This window comes from Pseudorca crassidens, chromosome 1 (genome assembly GCF_039906515.1).
Source record: "Pseudorca crassidens isolate mPseCra1 chromosome 1, mPseCra1.hap1, whole genome shotgun sequence".
Taxonomy (NCBI): domain Eukaryota; kingdom Metazoa; phylum Chordata; class Mammalia; order Artiodactyla; family Delphinidae; genus Pseudorca; species Pseudorca crassidens.
The window spans coordinates 37,071,129-37,096,299 of record NC_090296.1 but is presented as its reverse complement, the minus strand read 5'-3'; the positions used below and the strand labels follow the sequence as shown (position 1 = coordinate 37,096,299).

At 46.7% G+C, this 25,171-nt stretch overlaps 2 long non-coding RNA genes across 3 annotated transcripts in view; one reads left to right on the top strand and one right to left on the bottom strand.

Annotated features, from left to right (window-relative positions):
- The window catches only part of LOC137222209 (uncharacterized), a 46,086-nt gene that overhangs the window by 5,589 nt on the left and 15,326 nt on the right, over window positions 1–25,171 (bottom strand). Inside the window, exons 3-4 of one of the 2 annotated variants that reach the window (XR_010942383.1) lie at window positions 12,743–12,831; window positions 8,424–11,916 (exon numbers count right to left, since the gene is read on the bottom strand). This is a non-coding gene — a long non-coding RNA (uncharacterized lncRNA). Of the gene's footprint in view, window positions 1–8,423; window positions 11,917–12,742; window positions 12,832–25,171 lie in introns of those variants that run through there. The other variant, XR_010942384.1, reaches the window with a different exon arrangement.
- LOC137222213 (uncharacterized) lies at window positions 18,713–21,771 on the top strand. Its single transcript, XR_010942386.1, has 3 exons — window positions 18,713–18,978; window positions 19,975–20,058; window positions 21,470–21,771. It is a non-coding gene; the product is annotated as an uncharacterized lncRNA (long non-coding RNA).

Genomic DNA, 25,171 nt, shown 5'->3' with positions numbered 1-25,171 from the left:
CATAAGCAGCAGAAGTCCCATGCTCTCCTGCCATCAGCAGAGATGGCTGAAGTAGCAGCTCCTCATTGCTTCTGACCCACACCCTCAGTTTCTTGGGAAAACATATGTTCAGAAGGGGCTTCCTATTAGGGGCAAAGGGTTGTATCGGCCCCTTTTGAGGGCAACCAGCAAAAAGGAAAGATCTTCTGAGTAAACGTGGATGAGAAGGTAAAATGGGAGTCAAATCACCACATTGTGGAATGACACGTGACCCCCTTCATAATCCAGAGACGCTGGCATCTTCCTGGGTCTGTCTTTTAAGAGATGTCACTGCAGAGGTGGGTGAGACTTTGATAGATCCCTACAGCCTTTTTCAGGTTTTAGTTTAAACCACTCTTTCCTTTTCCCAGATTCCTTGACAACACCAAGCCCCCAGTAGCCATTAAAGGCCACATCCATGTCCCAGTAGTGCCTGCCTGACAAGATCCCACAGTGCCCAGCACACAGAGGAAGGAGAACCTCTCCAGGTTGGAAGGCACAGATAGCTTTTTCTGTGTTTATTCTTCTCACGTCACCTACTGCTTGGAGGTAAGCACTGGCACTTTCTGGGCCCAGGATCACATTGTCTGGGGAGAGGCGACCAGAGGCAGTGCTGGGTGGGCGGCTTAGGGAAGGGATGGGGTCAGTTTGGGAGAGCAGCCTTGAGTCCAAAGAAGGCTGTGCCTGGGGCGGTGCCCTCCACATCTCTGCCAGGGTAGGGGCGCCTGCCTGCCCCAGGCTTGGGCGAGCTCACCAGCCATTAGAGGACCGCGTACCTGCAGCAGGCCTTACTTTTCCTCTCTCAAGACAGGGAAAACCTGGGGGACCCATGTGTGGCCCAGTTCAGCACGTGCCTCAGAACCACCTGCCACGCCTGGTGAGGAGGGCGGGGCAGACAAGGTGCCAAAGGTATAGAGTTAAAGAGGCGCTTGCTCTTAGGGTCGGGCAAGTACCCCCTTCCCTGGGCTCTGGCCCTTCTCCCAGCACTGGGCTGAGCGGTCAGGAGCCAGTCTTTCTTAGGCTTAAGCTTCACTGCCATCCTGAGGCCGCTGGCCAAGCTCAGCCTATCAGCTCTCCCAGACCCACTGCTCATCACTCACCCCTCACTTCTCCCTCCTCCGGGGGACTGACTCCTCTCTCTCCACGTGCATGTCAATAACCGTACCCAGGTGTTTTCCTTAAGTGTGTTGAAACACTTTAGGATGACAAGGAATGTGATAAGGGTTCCTGCCGGGCACCTTCTCTGCACACTCAGGGCAGCTGACCGCTGACAAACCTGTCTCAGTCTCCAGGGTTTGCCAGGCATATTATCCCTTCCATAAGTAACACGGGCTGGTGCCCATTCAGATGCCTCACTGGACTTGTTATTCTGAGCAATTTACCTCCCATCTCCTCCAGGGCTGTCGACAGGTTCTTTAGGGACAGAAAAAGGAAAATGCTTTGAGCTCCCAGCCAACAGGTGCTTTCCACATGTATCTTCTCTTCACACTAAGAAAAAGCCAGGGCTGCTTTCCAGCTGCAGGGAGAAGCCTGCCTCCCTCCTCTGTTCCTAGACTAACAGTGACCGCCCCAGGGGGAAGCAGGACTTTTCATCACCTTTTAGCTCCTGTGGGATATCACTGAGTTGTTCACCCTTCCTGGAGAAAGGTTTGGTTCTCTTGCCCAGTTCAGTTAACTTGGAGACTAATGGTTTAGCTTTAATGTTTTCACCTCTAGGAATCAACACAGACTTTTTTGCAAAACAAGGATGAGTTGATTTACTTCTTAGGTATAAGCAGGAGGGGAACTGCACATTCTGCTCCCCAGAAGTGGCATCTGGAGGAGAAGGATGCAACCTAGGAACAAGCCCTCCCCTGACATTTGCAAGGCCTGGGGGGAAAGGACAAATGGAGGCCCACACACCACATGTCTACATCTTCAAAAGTTATAGATCAAGCCAGGGAACTGCTTAATAAAATAAGTTGTATCCTCCTACTTTGACATGTATACTTTCATAATAACCTAGAAGGTCAAGTTCAAATTGAGAATTCTTGGACTTCTGCCCACGGACATGGCAGTCCAAGGAGTGCCTGCCCAGCCATTCCCACCCACCTTCTCTTCCCGTTGTGGCTTTGCTCTTTACCGAGAGGGGCCTGTGCACACACATGTGGACACACCAGTCTGCATGTCTGAGCTCCATCCATATGTTGCCCTTGGCCACCCTTGGGTTTTGGGAGCGTTAACCAGAGAAGGACACAATGCAGTCCCTGGAAGTAAGCTCAGGACTGTTTGGGCAGGAAATTTGGGGACTGTTGTCTAGAAGATGGGGCTGGGGCTTCGTTGTGTGTGTGTATGTGAAAATATCACTTTGGTCCTGAGGGAGGGCAGCTCCCAGTGGAGGGCCAGAGAGGGAACTGCTATTACTGCTATTCTGTAAAGAAAACAAAGAGGGATCAGGTACTCCCCAAATGCCGGCCCAAGTCCTGAATGAGACTCCATGACTTTTCCTAGATAATCCACAGCTTCCTTAACAAAGTGGACCAGCATTCATCGTGCGCTGTTGTTTCATAGGCTGTTTTATGACTGGAAAGAACCTGCTTATTGTGAATCTCTCTTGTGGGATTTACAGAGGTGGTGTCTGTTCTATTTTCCTGACTCTTCCACACATTTATTTAGCTTCATTTATTACTTGGCAAGAACATTTTGTATTCTAAACCTTAATCATATAAGAAAGAAATATTGTCCAACAGACACAGCTGTCAGTGTACTTATTACGGTTTTATTCATTTAAAAGGTGGGGTTTCTCCCCCTTGGTATTTCTCCAGCTTTTAAAATACATTTTCTCTGTGAAGCCCTAGAAATGGCTCATGAAATTGGTGTGTTTGACTTTGTGGGCTTCCAAGGGTGCAAAATGCTTTCTTCAAGGAATAAACTCAAGTTTGCTATTGCTCCAGAGTTTTACAAACTATCTTCTTTGCAAGGGAGGGACAAAAGTACATTCTAATTTTTGTTTTTCTCAATCGCTGACTCCTAGGTTGGTCCCTGATTTCCCTATCCGTCTTTGGCCTCAGGGAGTCTTGGGGCCCTTCCAAACTCTCTCCTGGCACTTTTTTGTTGTGTGTGTACGTAAAATCTACATAATGCATAATTTACCATTTTGAACATTTCACAGTGTACAGTTTGGTGGCCTTCACTACCTTCACAATGTTGTGTAACCACCACCACTATTTCCAGAACTTTTTATCACCCAAACAGAAACTCCGTACCCATTAAGCAATAACTTCCCATCTCCTGGAATTTTGATCCTTAGCTTGTGTAGTGTTTATGCTCCTTAGAGCCAGGGAACCTGACTTGAAATATTTGCTCTGCCCCTCACTAGCTCTGGGATGTTTAACAACTTGCCTGATCTCTTTAAGTCTTGGTTACTCATCTGCAAAATGGAGCTAATTAGGGCTTCCCTGGTGGCGCAGTGGTTGGGAGTCCGCCTGCCGATGCAGGGGACATGGGTTCGTGCCCCGGTCCGGGAAGATCCCACATGCCGCGGAGTGGCTGGGCCCGTGAGCCATGGCCGCTGAGCCTGCGTGTCCAGAGCCTGTGCTCCGCAGCGGGAGAGGCCACAGCAGTGAGAGGCCCACGTACCGCAAAAAAAAAAAAAAAAAGGAGCTAATTAGAATCAGAATAACAGCCTTCACAGAGTTGTTATGTGCACATAGTACCACACGTAAAGGAACATCATCACCCCTCAAGAAGCATGTTGACTTCTCCTTGTTGTCAGGGCCTCATTGCATCAGATGAGGATTCTCTGCTATTATCCCTCAAATCCCTAGATCCTCACTGCCACCTGGGCTAGACCTGGCTCCCTCTCTACCCCTGAGGCAGGGCTAGGAGGGGATAAGGGCATTTCTTAATCTTCCCAATAATGACTAACATTCGTCAAGTGACATTTGTCAAAAAGAGGAAACTTAACACAGAGACAGGTGCTAAGGAACGTCAAGAAGGTCTCCCAGCTTGTAGGTGAAAGACAGGATTTGAATGCAGTCTGGCTTCAGGGCCCATGTTCTCAACCACTGGACTCTAAGGCCTTGATGTGCTTCTAAGCATCTGGTGACGATGGTGGCAGAAGCAGAACTTGGAGAGGGAATTTCAAACTCACCCAGCAAGTCAGTGGCACAGCTAAGAAGACAGTCTGTATCTTCTGACTCGCCACCTGATGCACCAGCCACTGGCTCTGGCTGTGCTGCAGGGGTAAATATTCTAAGAGTGTTATGTCAAAAGTAAGCAGGGAATCAGGTAATCAACTTCCCCTTCCTTAGAATGAGGCCTGAGTCTTTAGGGAGCTTTTAGACATGAACAATGGCTTTCCTCCTGGAGTATTGCTTTGATGGCTTCCCTCATATATCTTCCAAACCGTATGGCTGGAGTTGCCTAAGGATGAATGTCACCAGCCACCTACCCACCCACTGCCACCATCCTGATGGTCAGTCCTCCAATACATCCCATCTTTAAAACTTTATTGACCGAGCTTGGGTAGTTGAGGAGTAACTTCTCATTTAAGACATTGTTTATATTTTCATGTTTGTTTCTTAAAATGGTTTTGTTGAGGTCTCTCAGTTGGGACAGAAGACTTTTTCCCTTATCCTCTAGGAACTGATAGAGTTTCACAGGTGACTCACAGGTGACTTTCTGTCATTCAATTTCTGTTTCTAAATTAGATAGAGACAAGTGGTCACATGAACACTGAAGTAATGACATGCATTCTTTCCTTTTCATCATTTCCCACAGATGCTGCTCTATAATTTCTTCTTTGTTTGATTCTATTCCCATCACATACCCACTGTAAAGGAATTTAAAAAGGGAGACAAAACACGAATATATTTAGAACTTTAAAGTGTATATCACGCAATGGAATTTCAAACTGAGTTTTTGCAACTCCAAGGCTACCTTCAGTGATCTTAAGTGATAATCTCAATAGCTTCTCAGAAAATTAATTTTGATTCACCTTAGTTCAAAAATAGATGTGCCCATGTATTTCTAAGGGAGAATGGGACATGTCATGAAGTCAAGAACATGTGTCTGTGGGTGTAATTATGAAAAGACTGGGAATGAGTAAGTTATTCTGTAAAGCATGTGGGTGTCTGCTTTGTGGTTCAGTTCCTTGGCTCTGGAGTTGGGCTCTAGGGAAGTATATGTATCTTAAAACGTGAAAATGGAAAGAGTTCAAGGAACATGACTGGTTCTACTGCATCCAGACTCTATCCTTGACAAGTATCAGAGTGACTGCAGAATGGAGAATGAAGAGGGAATACAAAAGACAGAGGGCAGGTGCTTCGGAGAGCTAACCTGCTTGGATCAGGAGGGCGTGTGCTGAGAGGTAATTAGTAGATAATTAGATAATTAGCAGCAGACATGAGATAATTATTTATCACCAAGAGCTGACGTATTGGGAGCAGAACCATTTGAACCACAAGTGGTAATAACACTTTTTAAAAATAGCCCAAATATAAAACGCTCAATTAGAAAAACTTCAGAATCAGTAACCGTTAAGGTAGAGAAACGGTACTCAACTTGTGTTTACAAGTAACTTTTTTTCTTGGGCTTCTTCTAAGTCAAGAATTGGCAAACTACTGCCTGCTGGCCAAGAACCACCCACACCACCTGTTTATGTTTGGCCATTGAGCTAAGAATGGTTTTTACATTTTTTAATGGTTGAAAAAAATCATAAGAGTATTTTGTAACATGTGAAAATGATAGGAAGTTCAAAGCTCAGTGTCCATAAATAAAGTTTTATTGGCACACAGCCACGCTCAGTAATGTATTGTGTGTGGTTGCAGAGGTCAGTAGTTGCACAGAGACTAAACGGCCCTCAGAGCTTAAAATATTTATTAGTGGGCCATGTTCAGAAAAAAGTTTGCCAGCTCTCAGGCAGTTCTTGCAAAGTGGGCAGTTAGTAGCTCTTCCCCAAGAAATGAGTTCCATTGATAAATAAATTGGGAAATGCTATTATAAATAAAATCAAACCAGTTTCTTTCTTTTTTTTTCTGCTGCAACGCTGGGCATGTGGAAACTTATTTCCCAGACCAGGGATTCAGCCGGCGCCCCCTACAGTGGAAGTGTGGAGTCTTAACCACTGGACCACCAGGGAAGTCCCCAAACCAGTTTCTTTAATAAAGTAATGCCACAAGGACATCTACAACAACAACAACAAAATAGTTGGGAGGAGGGAAGCAGAGTATTTGGTGTTTCCCAAATACTTATTGTCCCTGGAATTCTTTTCTTTTTCTTTTTCAAATGGGCTCTTCTGTGGGACTAATGATCCAGGGAATATGACTTGGTAAATATTGATGAAAAGAAAATGGTGATTTATACACACACAATCGAGGAAAAAAATCCTGCTAATTAAAAACTGATGGTAGGGCTTCCCTGGTGGCATAGTGGTTAAGAATCTGCTTGCCAATGCAGGGGACACGGGTTTGAGCCCTGCTCTGGGAAGATCCCACATGCCGTGGAGCAACGAAGCCAGTGTGCCACAACTACTGAAGCCCCAGCGCCTAGAGCCCGTGCCCTGCAACAAGAGAAGACACTGCAATGAGAAGCCTGCTGCACTGCAAGGAAGAGTAGCCCCTGCTCACGGTAAATAAAGCCCGCAGCAGCAACAAAGACCCAATGCAGCCAAAAAACCCCCCCAAAAACTGATGGTAGAATTTCTCTCAGAGGGAAACCTGTCTTTTGTTTCACAAAACATTTTCTAGGTTATTTGGTCATGAAAAGTTAGGTTTCAGGAATTGGATCTGGTAGGTGGAAAATGGAAACAAAGAGTCTTAAATAACGCTGCACAGCACAGTGAGGACAACTTGGGGTTTGGGGCCGGGCACGGAGGAGGGATTGAGAGGTGAACAGGAAAAGACGGAGATGAGCAGGCTCCATGGGAGTCAAGAAGAATCAAAGAAACGTGGTGAGGAATGTTGACGGTCAGAAACGCACTGAACGACAGCCGGGACCGACTGTAGAGTTTGTGGAGCCCGTTGCAAAATGAAAACGTTCAAAATGCAGCAAAAGTTTACGTTAGAGGTACTAAAATATAAAGCCTTTTTTCTTTCAACTGCAGTCTCTCTCTGTCTCGCTGGTTTTAATTTGCTATTTAACCCGTGTTCCCTCATGCATAGGGGACTCCACAAGTGCAGATCCTTGTGGGCGCCCGGATTCAGCTGCGACTCGGCGCATGCGCATGCCGCCCACCATCTGTAAGCTCCCCGCTCCGGACCCGGCCTGGGCCAGGAAGTCAGACCAAACTTCTCCAGTTCCCACGTGCCCACCATCCCACCCCGCCGTGGACATGTGAGAGGCTGGGTGTAGGTCACAGGGTGAGGGTGGGAAGGGGGGCCTGGGGCACCATGCAGAGGTGGGAGGTAGTTGCAGGGGATGGGGATTGGAGTAGGGAGTGCAGCTGAGAACCTGCCCCAGGAAGGCAAGGAGTTGGCGGGAGGACTGCGAGTGAGTCCCAGACGCATGCTCTGTTGATCAATCAGACTTCACTTACAAGAGCACAAATTCAGAGATAAAATTTCAAGAATTTGGAAAGATTTTCAAAGACAAGTGACCACAAAGCATGAAACCCTAAGTGCAGGCCCCTCTGAGCACCGGTGCTTGTGGGACGGCATGAGTTGCACACGTGTGAAGCCAGGTCTGGTGCTGCGTAATCACGTCTACTTTCTGAAAAGAAATTACTCCACACCCTTGGTAAAAAGTGTTGGGTCATCAGTTGCCTTGGCAAATTAAATGCAAAAAGGACTGATTTCCTTCTTTGGGTCCATGCCAGCAAAGGGAACAAAACAGTAGTAAGGAGGTAGGGCTAGAAGGAGATTCAGATTTCAGCATAAACAAGAAATTGGACCAGTGGTGGCCATGAGAACACAGTCCCAACTCGGAGCATGCGGACATTTTTGGTTTCCAACCATGCAAGTGACCAGAGCCAGCTGGAAGGCTTGGAAACAGACAGATGGCCCACACTTGGGCTTCCCATAGTATGACTGATGTTTCATGGGGAACGTGTTGAAAATATGTAAAAATCATCTGAGGATATTTAATAGTCCATTTTTACTGTGTTCATTTCCCTATGCTAGAAGTAAATCTAACTGTGGTCTTGTGCTCCCTGAATTTGTCACTATTAATCACTGGTGACAGGAATCAGCAGGAAATGATGGTGATAGATCTTAGCTCAAGTGCTGGTTCCTACTTCATGCCTCAACTCCCATGTGACTTGGGGGAGAAACTGCCCATAGGCCAAGAGGCACTCTTCGCAAATAAAGAATACGTAATGCATCTTTTCCAGAAAAAATTCCAAGACAAGGGGGAGCAGAGCTGCTTCTACCCAATCAACCTGCCTTTGATCAGAATCGAATGATGGAGAATATGGGGGAAGAGAGGCAGTGACCATATCTAGTTGCCCAGCTGACAGCATTGAGTAAGTCAGTAATGAATAACTGATATAAGCCACTATTTTTTTTTTTTTTTGCGGTACGCGGGCCTCTCACTGTTGTGGCCTCTCCTGTTGCGGAGCACAGGCTCCGGACGCGCAGCCTCAGAGGCCATGGCTCACGGGCCCAGCCGCTCCGCGGCATGTGGGATCTTCCCGGACCGGGGCACCAACCCGTGGCCCCTGCATCGGCAGGCGGACTCTCAACCACTGCGCCACCAGGGAAGCCCTAAGCCACTATTCATTGAACACTTTCCAAGTATCAGGCATTCTGCCAAGCCATTCTCATGTACTATCTCACTTAATTGATTCTACCAGGTAATTATCCCCTGTATTACAGGTGAGAAAACCGAGGCTCAGAGAGGTTACACTTGTATACTATAATGCAGCCATAAGTGCCAGAACCCTGATTCAAACCCAGGTCTGTCTGCTTGCTAAGCCCAACCTATTCAGTCATATCTAAGAAAGTGAGCTTCTACTGGCTTTTGCTGAGAGGTGAAACTCCTTTTACTCTTTCTTAAGTGTACATATCCAGAAGGTCCTGAAGCTGCTCAGATATTTTGTTAATCGTAGTAGCCTGAGATAAATCACTTTTCCAAAACCAGACATGAAATAGTAGAGGGGATTGATGGCATTGGTATCTAATGTTATTTGTTTGATTTAAAATGTTTTATCTCAAGGATTGAGGACTGAGGTCATATTTCTCATGCCTCATTTTATCATCAATGTCTTACACGTAGCAGTCGCTCAGTAAATACTGGAGAACATAATGCTTTGAGAAGAATCTTAAGATTGTTGTTCATCTTCTTGAAACTTTTGGTAGCTAGTATGATAAACAGCTGTTTTAGGCCAGCTGTTTAGGACTCATCGGTTTGCCCCTTTGCCCTTTTCCTATCCTCATTTTCTGTGGCTCACCACTCCACACTCTGAGCTCCAACTGAACTGCTTGCTTTTTTCTATATGCACATACTGTGTTCTTTCATGCCGTTTCTTCTCCTGGAATGCCCTATCCTGCTTTATTTGCCTGGCAAAGTTCCTACTCAACTTACAAGATTCAGCTCAAATTGCTTTTCCTCTGTGAGACCTTCCTGTACAACTTTAGGATGAATTCATATTTCTCCTCTGGGCTCCCACCAGGGCCCTCACACAACTCCAGGGGGCACCATTTACACTGGAGCCTATGTGAATGGCACCTTCTGGATTTGTGCAGTGCATGGTCTATGCAGCCCTCATGGTGGTCAAAGTCCAAACTTATATACATGTTGCTATTTTGATGCAATACTTTTATTGAGGACATTGATTTATTCATGTCCTCAGGCACTGGGTTTGGCTTGCATATAACTGTAGTCTTTTGTTTCTATGTCCTATTCCTGTGCCACTCTGTGAGTCCTGCAGGAAGTGATCTTGTATCCTAAAAACCTGGCTTAGTGCCTGGCACATAGTAGAAACTCAATAAATCTCCTTCGAAGCAGGGGCTGGCAAACTACAGTTTTTGTATAGCCCGTAAGCTAAGAAGAGTTTTTACATTTTTAAATGGTTAGAGAGAAATCAAAAGCAGAATACTATTTTGTGACATGTAAAAATTATGTAAAATTCAGATTTCCATGTCCATACATAAAATTTCATTGGGACACAGACACATCATTTATTTAAGTATTGTATGTCCCTGCTTTGGCCTCATGCATGCAGACTCGAGAAGTTGCAACAGAGACCATGTGGTCAACAAAGCCAAAAAGATTTACTGTCTGGACCTTTACAGAAGAAGTTCGCTGACCTCTGTGTCAAAGGAACACAGAAACAGACTCCTTCCCCCTCAGAGCTCAGATACTCCTTCTCCTATCTTTTCCTCCTCACCACCTGCTTCAGAACAGGATGTGGCCCTGGTGCCTGCCAAGCCCCACATTACAGGTCCTCACTCCCTGGCCTCGTCTGGTACCTTGACCTGTCACTGGTGCTGCTGTCTCTTATTCCAGGTTATTCTTGCCTCCCACTGTATGCTCCAGAAGTATAAGATGGCTCGAAGTTCCCCCGCAACATGTATTTTCGGCCTTTCTTTGATAGTCTTAATACACAAGATTCCTCTTTTCCCTCCTCCCAGTTTTTAATCCTCCCCCGCACGGCAAACACATATATATCTGCCCGGGGATCTTCTGGGACCCAGAGCAGATAAAACAAAACTCCAGAAAATCTTTCTCAGTCCTTTGCTCTCTTAGATTTAATCACTGCTCTCTGCAAGTTCAGACTCTTCACATACTTGGCCTAGTAAATACCACACTATGTCCTAGTGAATAGTGTGTGTCTAACACGCTTCCTGCATTTCATTCATGAACCGACTCATACACATGTGCCAGGCCCCGTGCTACGTGTTGTGGTTGAGTCAGATGTGGTCCTTGCTTTGTCTGGCTGGGTAGACAGTGATTAAACATGAAAACAAGTGCCTGATTATACATTGTGAGAAGCGTCATGGAGGAAACATAGGGTGCTATGAGCAGCGTTATCTGGCAGGCGTCGGAGACATTCAGAACTGTTGCCTCGATTGGTGCTGAGTTGAAAGAGATGGCCCGGTCAAACCCTTTCCTTTCCAGTGAGGAACTGAGGCACAGAGATGTGACGTGGCTTGCCCAAAGTCATCCAGCCCCTAGCAGTCCGTATAGCCACATGCAGCCCATTAATTAGTTTCATTTGGGCCACTCCAGGTCTGATGGTCTTTATGTTACCCTGTTTACATTATTGTCCATGAATATTCTTATCGATAGTCATCATGTGCCCCTGTGAGAACTTTATATTCGTGTTTTAATAACTCGCTAACCTAAATTTGATCCCAGCTAATCAGACATATTGATTAATTGGTGAAAGGTGCCCAAACAGTGACAGTAATAATTTCCAAAGGCTTCAAAGTGTGTACCAAGCTATCATATATTCCCGCAACCTTTTCTTCCTTCCACATTGCCCTAATCCTCCTCGAAGCAGATGTGGATATATTTTGTTGTAGTCTTTCCCGGCAATGGTGCTGGAGAGCAGAATGGCCCCAGAAGCTCATTCCACCCATACCTCATTTGGCTGGAGGATGTCGTTCCTGTCAGAAGGCCTTCCTCTGACTCTCGCACGTGATGACAGTTTCACTGGAGTCAGGTGGACATGGACTCATCAGCGGCTGATATCGAGAAGCCGTTGGATCGAGGCAACCAGAGTGGTTTTGAGCAACCTCAGGTGAGCAGACGGTGAAGTGCAAGGCTGCAGAGAAACGAGGACTTGGCCTGCTTAAAAACAGCTCTCTCACTGTGCCCCTGAGTGTGTTCGCACTGTGCAGGGTGGTGGCAAATGCGCGCGTCTGGGGGCTGGGATTGAATTCTGGCTCCTCTGCGTCGGGTGGGTGACTTGGGCATCTCACTTAGCTTCTGCGGGTCTCAACTTCCTCACGTGTCAAGTGGAAGTACTGAGGGCCGCTGTGGAGGTTAGATGAACTCGTGTGTGTAAAGAGATTAGCAGCCAGCACAAGGTGAGGACCCAGTGGCTAGACCGGCTCCATACAGAGCGCCACTCTGCCCCAGGCACTGTCCTGTATTAACATACTTAATCCTCACAAAGCCCCTCAGAACCAGGCACCCATCCCCTCATTTTACTAGATGAGGAAACTGAAGCACAGAGAGGTTAACCCCTGTGTCCAGGACACACAGCTAGTAAGCATCAAAGCTGGGATTTGAACCCAGGCAGACTGGTTCCAGCATCCATGCCCATCAGTGCTACACTAAACGGCCTCTCAATAAAAACGGGCTAGGGTGTGTTCTTACACTGACTGTCCCTCCCTTTTGCTTTAACTTGCCAGTTCCTTCTACTCACGTATTCTATGATTACCTTATTATCTGAGCCCCAAATTTGAGATCCGTGTTCAAAGAAAGGATTTTGTGCTGCAGAAGATAAGAGGTTTAGAGGAGAGAGGCCATTTTGAAGATGTGGTTTGGATACCGCAAAGTTGGGGTTTCTAAAACATTTGTGATAGCTCAAGGGGACAGCAGGATAGAATATTTGAAATCAATATTGTCCTGAAAAAGCCAGCATGGTAGATGAAGATATTCTTTTCTTTGCCCTTTAAGTCCTTTAAAAACTAGACAGTATGAGATTCAGAGCCTGCGTACAGAGCCCGCTCTGAGCATGAGTGACTGGCAGACTACGAGGTGGGATAGGGCGCTGCGGAACTCCCTTCCCCTCCTCTCCCCTCCCCTCGGGAGTCAGGGCCCTCTCTGAGCAGCCCTGTTGGCCCATTCATCCTACCAGGAGTTCTTGGTTCTCCATTGCTCCTCCGTCCTCAAATTCCAAAGCAAACTCCGTTTCCTCATGGTATCCAAGTGGTTCTCAAGTCCCTGGAAACAAACAAACCCAAGATAATTTTTAAAGAATTTCGTGCTTTTATTATTTCTTGTACTCCAAAATTTTCTATAACCCAGGATTCTGACCCTGTTCAAACTTGAGTTTTAGTAGATACATGAAAGGAGGGGCAGGTGGTATGAGACGTTCTGGGACAGCTTCAGAGCAGAGGGAGAAGAAACTGGTACCCTTGGTTGCCTCTGGGGAGGAGAGGCATGGCTGGAGGAGAGGATGATGTAGTCCTTTGTACCTTTTGAATTTTAGCTTATGTGAATGTATTACCTATTCCAAAAGAAATGGAAAAAAATTAAGAAACAAAGGTGGTGTTTGAGGCTGCACACCTCTTCCTCTGTGATCAGGGAAAGTGGTGATAACTACTCTTGTTGGAATGATAATCTTCCTAGGTAGGTTGGGAGGGAGAGGCAGCTGTGGTGGACTGGCACACACGCTGCCACTTTTATGAGCCACATGACACGCTCCCCCCCCAAAAAAATCACTCTTTCTCATCTCTACCAAAGGAAGTACAGCATATAAATTTAAAACACAGACTCAGCTCCACCACTGCCAGCTGTGTGACCTTGGACCTTTTAGCTCTTTGTGACTCAGTTTCCTCATTTGTAAAATGGGAACTAATAGTGGGGGTTGGGAGGATTATAGGTTAAAGCACTTAGAATAAGGCCTGGTATATAACAAATAGTCAAACATCCATTATTATTACAGGCAGTCCTTGCTTTGCATAGTTCCAATATGCAAACTTAAGTTACCACATTTTAAGGAACATCAGTCCCCCAATAACATGTGTCCAATTTCAGTTACCACTGTATATTAAATGTAATTGCATAAAGTACAAACTTCACTGCTAGCTCTTCATTCCACAGATCACTACATAAACAACAGATGCACATCGTGATCAGTGACCAGTCATGTCACTTATTTTAAAGCCTATTGGTTATTAAACCAATCTGTTTATTCAATTCACGCACATCTGTTATTCGGTTCATGCAAAGACAGCAAAGCACTTGGTTGCGTTGCTTCCTTGTCTTCCGGTCATAAACCCACATGCCATTTTACGGAGATAGTTAATCAAAAAAGAGAATTGGCCAACAAAGATGGAAGTGGAGCAAACAAATGAAAAGGGATAACACTGGAAGTAAAACTGTATGTGACAAAAAAACCTGAAAATGGCAACGTCAGAGCAAAGGTAGGATGGGATCTAAACCTGCACGAAGCTATGGTGCAAATTATATTGAAAAAGTCCAATGAATATAAAAGCAAGCTCAAGTCCCTTCAACCTCTTGTAGTTTATTTTATTATTTTTTTAAACATCTTTATTGGAGTATAATTGCTTTACAATGGTGTTAGTTTCTGCTGTATAACAAAGTGAGTCAGCTATACATATACATATATCCCCTTATCTCCTCCCTCTTGCGTCTCCCTCACACCCTCCCTATCCCACCCCTCTAGGTGGTCACAAAGCACTGAGCTGATCTCCCTGTGCTGTGCAGCTGCTTCCCACTAGCTATCTATTTTACATTTGGTAGCAACATCTTGTAGTTTAAATTGTACTAGGAACAGAAAGCTGCTTATGGTTGAAATGGAGCATTTATTTCTACTTTGGATTCCGTGCAGTGTGGCAGTAACTTTTACTCCACTGTGCAAATAACTTTGCAGAATTTGAGTCTAATGTAAATGAAGTTAGAAAAAAAAAATAGATGGCCATAGGAATGTTGACACTGCTGCCATTACAGAGACTGGATGTGCAGGCAGAGGAACCTAGTGAAGGTGGGCATGTCAGTATAAATGAGGAAAGTGGTGGTGACAAAAAGGATGAAGTCTCAGAAAAAAGTGACATCAAAAAACATTTGAGTAGGGCTTCCCTGGTGGCGCAGTGGTTGAGAGTCTGCCTGCAGATGCGGGGGACGCGGGTTCGTGCCCCGGTCCGGGAGGATCCCACGTGCTGCGGAGCGGCTGGGCCCGTGAGCCATGGCCACCGAGCCTGCGCGTCCGGAGCCTGTGCTCCGCAGCGGGAGAAGCCACAGCGGTGAGAGGCCCACGTACCGCAAAAAAAAAAACCAAAAAGCACACACACACAAAAAAACATTTGAGTACTTCCCTGGTGGCACACTGGTTAAGAGTCCGCCTGACAATACAGGGGACACGGGTTTGAGCCCTGGTCCAGGAAGATCCCACATGCCACGGAGCAACTAAGCCCATGCACCACAACTGCTGAGCCTGCGCTCTGGAGCCCTCAAGCCTCAACTACTGAGGCCCGCGTGGCTAGAGCCCGTGCTCTGCAGCAAGAGAAGCCACCGCAATAAGGGGCACGCGCACCGCGGTGGGGAGTGGCCCCCGCTCGCTGCAACTGGAGAGAGCCTGCGTGCAGCGACGAAGACCCAATGCAGCCAAAAAATAGAATAAATAAATAAATATTTGACACTAAAGAACCCCTTAGATCTATTTCACGACATTGAATGTTCAATGGGTAAAATGTTGGAAAGATCCAAAGGAGCATGAAAATTCATGAAGGCATGCAAATGATGCTTGCTCTGTATTGTAAATTATGTGAATAGAAAAAGAAGGCAAGCACTGTTCAAACTACTCTTGATAAGTTTTTTACCAAGAAATAGAACAATTAACTCTCAAAATTCCTAATGTTTTAAATAATGGTATATTATACAGAGTTACTATTTTTTCCCTCTACATTTATAATGGACAGTAAGAGGGTTTTTAACGTTTTGACAAAACATTTAAAGGTCATAGAACAATCATCATTTTTCGCATTGACTATTTAGGTCAGTCTCAATGGTGTCAGCTTGCACAGTCATGTTTAGGGTCCTGCACTGCTGTGCAAAGTGAGATTACCTCTACTTCCTCATGGAAGAGTACAGAACAGCTTTTTTGTTGTTGTTGTTTTAAATTGTGGTAAAATATACATGAGTTACCATTTTAACTGATTTTAAGCCTGCAGTTTAGTAACATGAAGTGCTGTCACAGTGTTGGACAACCATCATGTCCAGAATGTTTTCACCGTCATAAACTGAAGCTCTGTGCCTGTTAAACAGTAACTCCCCATTCCCTTCTCCCCCTTGCCTTGGTAACCACCTTTCTACTTTCTCTCTCTATAGTTTTGCCTATTCTAGATAAACTTACGTAAGTGGAATCATACAATATTTGTCCTTTTGTGTCTGGTTTATTTCACTTAGCATAATGTCCTCCAGGTTGATCCATGCTGTGGCATGTGTCACATTTCACTCCTTTTTTGGCGAAATAGTATTCCATTGTACATACATGCCACATTTTGTTTATCCATGAATTCGCTATTGCGAATAATGCTGCCACAGACATGGGTGTCCTATGAGAGACTTTGAAGAGTAGTTATCTCTGGAAAGTGGGGCTGGGGCTTACTCTTCATCTGAGACCCTTCTGTACTATTTGATTTTTTTTTAAAAAACTATGAGCACAGGATAATTATAATAAATAGGTCAATAACATATAATATTGGAGAATTTGGAAAATCCTACCACGTGGGAGTGGGTTAAGTGTGTCCAGCGTGTGTGAGGGCACCAAGCTTGGAGCTGGAGCGTAGAAGGTACGAGATGGCTGCTACTTCCAGTGCAGTCAGAATTTTGTATGCTTCCCTCTGGGCAGAGAGCATGGGAGTGCCCCAGACTGGCAGCAGGGTGGGGCTCAAAAGGTTGCCCTAGAATTTGCTTTGGTGACCCATTTGGAGGCAGCTACCTTCCTTTAGGTCCCTTCCCAAGAAACCCAAGGCCTGGGGCTGCTCCAAAGGCACCCAAGCTTCCCATCTGCGCCCCCGTCTGGGCTGGTCCTCCTCAACCACCAGCACCATATCTCAGGCTGCATGCCATTCTCAAATCCCCTTCTCAGAAAGTCCCTGTTCTGACTCCTGTGACCTCAAGGCCCTACTGGTAATGGTGGTTAGTCATCACAAGTTCATGTGTTCTCGACTGGCGTATAGTTGCACTGTAAATGTAACAAGAATTCTTTTAAGGATGACAGTCCTGTGCAAAACCATTGGCGCTTCTTTTCCAGTCTCCATTGCAGATACTGCTAATGGATTGCAAACATGCTGCTGAGACCAGAAAAGGCCTGAGAATCTTTCTGAAACAAAATCCAATCTCAATAATTTGGAATTGGCACTTGCAATGAAACCTATTTGTCATTTCTGTGACACAAGGAGTGACCTTTTTGGTCTAGATAGCAGGTGTTGGGACAGGGGTTTGGAAGGGAGATTTGGGGGGCGTGGTTTGCAGCACCTCTGAACTCATGCCATGGAGCTAGGATCATACCTGGATAGCTCAAGCACCTGCGATCTTCTCTGATTTGAAGATATAAAGGTGACCTTGAGAAAACTGAGCTTGTAGGGTTGGCCTCAAGGTGGCCACGATGAGTCCATCTCCTGATACCATGGGTCAAGTCCTGAGAGGTGGATTGCGTCATGGCATCTCCACACCTTCCGTGTACCCTCAGGGGAGGAACAGGAAGGCTCGTAGCCCAAGTTACAGCCATGAGCAGGTCTGGGGAACTGGGCCATGATGTGTCAGTGCTCTCCCCGCTTCTGTTGGCCCTTCCTGTGAATTAATAGGCCTTACAGATCCAATCTTGGAGGGAGGCAGAGAAAATTCATTATAAGAAAAAGAACCAAGAAATAGGGAAATCAAATTGTCTGCTTTTGTCAACGGAGCATGTTTGCAGTGAGTCTGGCTATACACTTCGTAGATCAAGCCGTATCCACTGAACACTATAGATGGAGCCATTAGCACCCGAACACTGGCTATTTTGAAATTTGTTCTTCTGGATCTTTGTTGTCCTAGGGCTGGACATGCATCTTCCATAAGGTTTAGCTGTGGAAAACCTTGTTCATTCAGATGCTTATCTACCACTCGTGACAATAATAATAAAAAGAGTAGTAATGGAGAGTTTACTATGTGCCAGGCACTGTGCTAAGTGCTTTATAAACATTACTTCACTTAATTCTTACAGGAACCCTAAAGGTAGGAACTACTGCCATCATTTTATAGATGAGGAAATGGAGGTTTAGAGAAGTTAAGACATTTATCCAAGGCAACCCCTGGGGGAAGAAGCAGAGCATGGATTTGAATCTATATGACTAACTCTAGATCCCTAACTCTTAACCACCAGGCCACTTGAAAAAATGACTTTCTCCTGTAAAGCTTTTAAGAATAATTCTGTGAACATGATGGTGGCTTATACTGGGAAAATATTCCACTCCACTAAAACTAGGCATTGCCTGCCAGGTCCCCTCCCCTCTCTTCCCTTCTCTTCCCCATCCCTCCTCCATCCCTCCCCCACTTCCCTTCCCTTTCTCCGATCATCTCCAGGTTAAACCCCCTTCTCATCCCTCTGCCTTAAACCCTGCCAGCCCATGTGAATGGGAATCGTCACTCTGCTCCGCTGTCCAGGCAAACCCCGCAGAGGGTGGGCCTCCTGGTCCTTCGCACCAATGGCTTTAGTCCTCCAGGTGCTGCTTCTTTTTTTTTTTTTAATTTATTTATTCATTTATTTTTGGCTGTGTTGGGTCTTCATTGCAGTGTGTGGGCTTCTCGTTGCAGTGGCTTCTCTTGTTGCGGAGCACAGGCTCTAGGCGTGCGGGCGTCAGTAGTTGTGGCTCACGGGCTCCAGAGTGCAGGCTCAGTAGTTGTGGCTTGTGGGCTCCAGAGCGCAGGCTCAGTAGTTGTGGCACACGGGCTTAGTCACTTAGTTGGTCTGCCGCATGTGGGATCTTCCTGGACCGGGGCTCGAACCCGTGTCCCCTGCATTGGCAGGCAGATTCTTAACCACTGCGCCACCAGGGGAGTCTCCTCCAGGTGCTTCTGACAGACCGGAGAGGCAAGGGCCCTGCCTCCTGCTCCAGCAGCAGTCTGGTGACATCCACGGTTCCCAGCTACCTGTTGCATTTGAAGCTCTTGGCCTGAAGGCTCTGGTGGCACTGGAGGCAGGGGGGCAGGAGGGCAGGTGAGGCCCGCTTCCAGCAGCAGATGAGGCAGGCCTGGTGGAAGCTGTGGCCGCACTCTGTGATTACGGGTCTCGGCAGTACTGGAAGCAGATGCAGCAGTGACTTCTTCCTTGGGTGGCGAGTGGATCAGCAGCGGCCATGGCAGGTTCAGTTTCACTTTCCTTGTCTCCACACTCTCTTCATTGTCTCCTCTGAGCGGAAAGCTTGACCGTGGCCTCCCAGACCAGCTACAAGTAATCTGAGCCTTTTTACTTTGGTTCCTTTCACTTTCCCGGTCACAAGCTGCTTCTCTCGGTTCTGCAGCTTTCCTCTCAGCAGGCCTGCGGGGGGGCCCCCTGTATCAGGGGAAGGAGACTGTTTAGGGTGGGGAAGCCAGCAAGGGTTTTAGCCCCATGGCTGTTCTCCGGCCCAAGGGGCTCCCCGTTTGTCAGATCAGGATGTTGGGAAAGTGCCTTGCCGTAACCACCGTGCTGGCCCCGAAAGATGTGAACCCACGGGAGATGTGACGGCTGTTTCCCAGAACGATCCGACGGAGCCCACAGGACTCCAGCTGCTCCCAGGGCTGGGGGAGGGGCCGGAAGGCTGGCTTCCTGAGACTTACGAAGGACTCTAAGAAGTTGGCAGGGTGACATTGTCTGAGTCACATCTCAAGAGAATTTGGGAAGAGAAGTGCTTTTCTAAAACGTTTCTACAGGGAAGATCAGACTTTGCATTTAATAGGGAATTGGGGACAGGGGATGGTGAGGGGTGTGTGCTTTTCCAGGGCTGGCCTCACTGACAGGTGACATCTGAGCCTTATGGAGAAGAGAGTCAGGGATAAGGGATGAACTGGATGTCCTGGGCTCTGGTGGTGAGAGGTGAAGACGTATCTAAGTTATCTGGGTGGTCTTAGGGCTTGGAGCTCCTGCCTCTACATTGACTTCTGCCCCTGGAAAGGGAGGCTGCGTGCATGCTGGTGGGTGGGGAGGAGCCGGAGAGGTCTTGTCCTGCTTTGAAGTAGGTTCTGGAACCCTGGACTTCTGTGCTTGGGTGCTGGGAAGTGAGCCTACAAAGAGGAGATCATAAAAAGGTGATGCGCTTTACCAAGAGCTGGTGATGGCCCCACACCTTTCCCTTTCCCTTTCCCTTTCCCTGCTGACAGGGGACGTCCTGGTTAAGAGGTGGGAAAGACCTCGGGGTTGGCCACTCAGAAGCACAGCTCAACCAAAGAGAAGAGTCCTGACTGGTAGGTGCTGACTTTGGAAGGGCCGCAAGGGGACTGTGAAAGTTCAGTGAAAAGAGACAGTTGCCAACAGGGGCGTGAGAGCCGTGAGACTACCTTTGCTGAGCCTAGCTAGCTTGTCCTACTGCTGCAGCTTTGCTTGAGAGCGAAGTGTTGAGCGGCCTGTTTCAGGAAGGAGCCCCTTATCCCTCATCACCATTCGCTGAGCACCTGCAAAGCGTTCTTTCACGAATGACCTCTGGACACACTCACAGCCCCTTCTTCAAGCTCACAAGGTAGAAACACTCGCCTGAGGCCAAACTTCCGGGGAAGAGGTGGAGCTAGCATTCCAGCCGAGGTCAGGCTGAGTCCCAAGCTCAGGTTTTTACCGTAGATACGAGGTGACCTCTCACAAACAGTAAGGGACCCTGAAGGAATATGACAGGACCTGTCCTCTGGGTGGGGCTGAACATTCTCTTAGGAGACAGAAGTCACCGAGACCTTTGTTCTGGCAGCAGCAGAGAGGACCAATGGAGGGGGTGTCCTTTGCTCTTTGCACTTACTGTGTGTGTCTGGAGAGAAGCAGTGGCAAGAAGCTGCTGGACTTATCCTAGGCATTTAGGGGAAGAGTGCCTGTCCTGGTTTTCGCACTCTCTAGCCTGAAACATCTGGACTGGAAATACTTAGTCACAAGCTCTTCTAGTACATGCAGCCACACAGAAGTGACATTCGGGACATGGCTCTTTGGACGCATTCTCCCATCAATGCACTTAAGTCATGTGAGCATCTCAGGCCCCTCCCAAGTGTTTGGAGACCTGGAGTTACCTCCTACTCCGAGTTGGATTGGAATCTTGGAGAAGTCAGGGTGAGTAGGACTCAGGCAGGGGGGCCCAGCCATTATCATTATAGAGGAAGAGAGACCCAGGTCGTTTCTGACAGCCAAAGAAACACCTGTTTTAGGGCAGAAGTGAGGGAGAGGATCTTGGTAACGTCGATGAAAAGATGACATTTTGTCAGATACCGAGAGAGAGCCCAGCGGAACAGATTTGCATTGATGTTCTACATGGGTTCCTCTGGTGATTCGTGGGCCAGCCACAGAAGACGGTGAGGTTTTCAAAAGTATTTCCTACGGCAAATTCAGTTCCACTTTGAAAAGTGCCCGAGAATCAGCATTTGAACAGCACGACTGCAGCAATATATGCTTTACTCGTTGAAAAGCTTCCCAATTTTAATTTTTAAAAATTGATTTTACAAATCAGGATAGGCAGGCAAGGAGATCCCTAAGGCCATGTGGTCTTTCCAAACTGGCTTGGAGAACAAAAAGTTTGAAGGCCTCTATCAGGAAGAACAGGTTCGATTTCCGAGGTCTCTTTGTTTGGGATCCCAGCAGGCCTTGTTTCTAGTGAGAGACTAACTGCCCTCTTTCATACTGCAGGTATGAAGAGAAACGCTGTTGTCAGGCCTGCAGGCTGGAGCAGGGAGAGACCACTACCCCTGAGTCATTAATATCCTCATCCTTTCTTTTAACCAAGGTGTATCTATATACATAGAAAAAAAGACTGGGAGAAATACCAGATGTGCATGGTGGCTCACTGTAGGTGATTTGAATTTTTTTTCTTTTAATACTCAAATGTATTTTTCAAAATTTCCACAAAAAATATGTTCCTTTAATAAGAGAGAAAAAAACCCACCCCACATAAATACCTCTCTGAGTAGAGACACAGATGTAGAGAACAAACGTATGGACACCAAGGGGGGAAAGTTGGGGGGGGGAGTGGGGGGTGGTGTGATGAATGGGGAGACTGGGATGGACATATATACACTAATATGTATAAAATAGATAACTAATAAGAACCTGCTGTATAAAAAAATAAATAAAATTCAAAAATAAATAAATACTTCTCTCAGGTAGAAAAATAACAAACATTTATGGAACACTCTGATTTGTCAAGTCCTTCTCACATACATTCTAATTTAATCCTCTCCACAGCACTCTCTGATGACTTTTTCTATTTTGGCTTCAGAACACAAGCCTCAGGAGGTTTAGAAACTTTCTCAAGGACCCATGCAAGCCAGAGTGGAACCCAGTCTTCTCACTGTGGGTTTCCTCATCCGTTAGGATGCCAGAACCTGGGGATGAGGGGACTGCTGCGGAAGGAGATCTGAGGGCAGGTCAGGGCAGGAAGCAAGGGGCAATGGTAACCTCATGGGAGGTGGAGGTTGGTAGCTGCTGTCTGGAGAACTGTGGTCGTCATTCTTCTGGTTTTATTTGCTGGGTCTCAGGGATGATTTCTGGGCTGAATAGAAAGCTTGCCCTCAGGATATGGGTCCTCTGGAGCTCCCAGCAGCTGGGTTTTGCTCTGCCTGGCTCACCTCTCTAGTTGGATACAACGGGGAACTGCTTCCCCAGGTCACCCATGGCCCCATACTTTCCTCCTTCTTTCCTGGGTCCAAGGCAGGGCTTCTTCCTTGTGTTGGACAAAGTGAGAGGCCTGTGCTGGAGTGGAGGCTTCTGGGCTGAGGCAGGGAATCTGGAGATGAAGACAGGAAGGTGAAATGTGAAGGAGGTTCCCTTTCAGAGCGGGAAAGAGGGAAGGTGAAGTGGACCATTGGCTAGAGCCACCAGAGGATGCTCAGGGAACACTCCAGCTGGCAGTCCGCCCTTCTCTGTTAGATGTCAGCCTTGCTGGGGTGAGGCTGATCTGTCCCTGATCGTTAGTGTGGACCAGCTGGAAGAATTCTCGAGTCCAGTTGATTGGGAAGGAAGATGAGAAGGTCTGTTTTTTTCGAGAGATGAAAGAAGCGGTGTGTTGGGGCCAGCTCCTGCCGGCTTTTGAGAGGCCAGTTGTTAAAACTTTAAGCATCTTGTGAATCGTCATGCTGGTAGCTTGAAACTGGTCATAGTGGGAGTATTTCCACCATCGAAATGGACAAATGCCACAAATCAGAGCTTCTCCCTGCCAGAGAATTGACTGTCAAACATTTACCTGCATATCCCTGGGCAGGAGTACCCTTTACCTCATGGTTTGGGGCTCACTTTGTCCTTTTAAGGGAGATAATGACAACGCTGTCTGGCTTTGGGCTCCTCTCTGTGATGTCAGGATGGGAAGTGGGGTCACCCTTGCCCTGTGGCTTTCATTTTCCTATACCTAAATCACAGGGGGCAAGCTGGGCTGGAATGGGACCTCCTGTGTCCTCTAGGCCACGTGACAGCTGGTACAATGCCCGGGACAAAGTACGTGCTCCAGAAATAGTTGTTCAAGGGGGCCGAGGGAATCACTCTCACCTATTATAATTTCATAATTTTCCTGACTGTTGCCAGCAGAGGGCACTACAGGACTAATGATGTTTGAGTTATGGCTTCCTCCGATTATCTTAAAAAAAAAAAAAATCATTAATTTGAAAGAAACAGAAACGGCCCAAACTGACTTGGTAATTTTTAGGTGAAGCACCAATTTTGAAAAAAATTGCAGTGCTCAAGTGATAGATAATAGTGAACATTGCTATATCACTTTATAGTTTATAAAAGCACTTGACCTACATCATCTTGTAAAATTCTCAGGACAACCCCGTGAAGCAGGTGGAAGCGTCACAGTGTAGGAGATACACGTGTGGGCTCTGGAGTCAGTGTCTGGGCTTCAAATCCTGGCTGTGTCAATTACGGACTCTCTGACTTTGGACAGGTCACGAAGCCTTCCTGTGCTTTGGAGGTAACACTGGTACTTGACTTGGAGGCTTGGTGTGAAATGGGAGGAGGTTCGCAAAGCACTTAACAAACTGCTTTGCAGGTAATGAGCGCTCAGCAGACGTTAGCTCTTATTATTCTTGTTATAACACCAGGCACCTGATCTGAGCGTGAAGGAAACCCTCAAGATCGTATCATGGGTAAGGGCAAAGCCAGGACAGAAGTCCCACCTCTTCTAATACAAGGTCTCTGCCTCTGGTCGTCACCCATCCCCAAACTGTCACTGCTGACAAACCTCCCAGCTGGGCTAATAATGCTCATCATTCCTGCTGGAATGCTTGAAAAGTACTTCAAAAAAATTCCCTCTTGAAATCCTCAATCCCAAATTAATTTGCTTAGTAACTCATTTTTCTTAAGGAGCTCACAGCTAACTTCAGCCCAGTGCTCTCCAGGCCTCATGATCTGAACCTGAGTGCTCAAAATCAGGGAAGTTTACTGTCCTGAGCAGTATAACCCTGGCGTCATGAACTCAAAAGTCTTCAGGGCCAGCAGGTGTAGTAAGATAGCAGTAGTGGGGATTCCGGCCCTGTCTGAAGCAGGAAGTGGATGTGCAGAATGAGCATGGCCAGATCATCTGATTTGCAGCAGAAACAAGGAGTCCAGATGTTTATGTAAAATATCCCAGTTGATAAATCTTGTCAACTAATTTTAAGTTTTATAAAAATCACTGTGGGGAGCAAGTCAAACATGGTTGTAGGCTGCATCCACCGGTGCTACCAGTTAGCAATCACTGGATAAGCCTTAAGGTGCGGTGGGGTAGTTGTGACGCATGCTTCCAGGGGCAGCAAGGGCAATCCCACGGCAGTTTGGAGAGCCTTGTCAAAAGCCAGTGTATTGATATTGTGCTTAATTGATCATTTTTTCCCTTTGGCTGAGTTAAGTCTTTGCTCTTTCTGTAAAGAATCAATTCCTTGCCTGAGTAGTGTGGGAAACATCTGGATGAGAATTAGACTAACTGGAATCGATCTGCAACCCTGCAGTGTGACTCCAGGCAAGTTTCAGACCCCTCCCCCACTCCCTCCAACACACCCAAAGCAGCTGGGTTTCCACCCTTTTAAGATCAGCACTGTTTTGGATTTTTTTGACATGTACACACTGCTATATTTAAAATGGATAACCAACAAGGACCTACCGTATAGCACAGGGAATTCTGATCAATATTATGTAACAGTCTAAATGGGAAAAGAATTTGAAAAAGAACAGATACATGTATATGTATAACTGAATCACTTCACTGTACACCTGAAACTATCACAACATTGTTAATCAACTCCACAACACTATAAAATAAGGGGACTTCCTTGGTGGCACAGTGGTTAAGACTCTGTGCTCCCAATGCAGGGGGCCTGGGTTCGATCCCTGGTCAGGGAACTAGATCCCACATGCATGCCC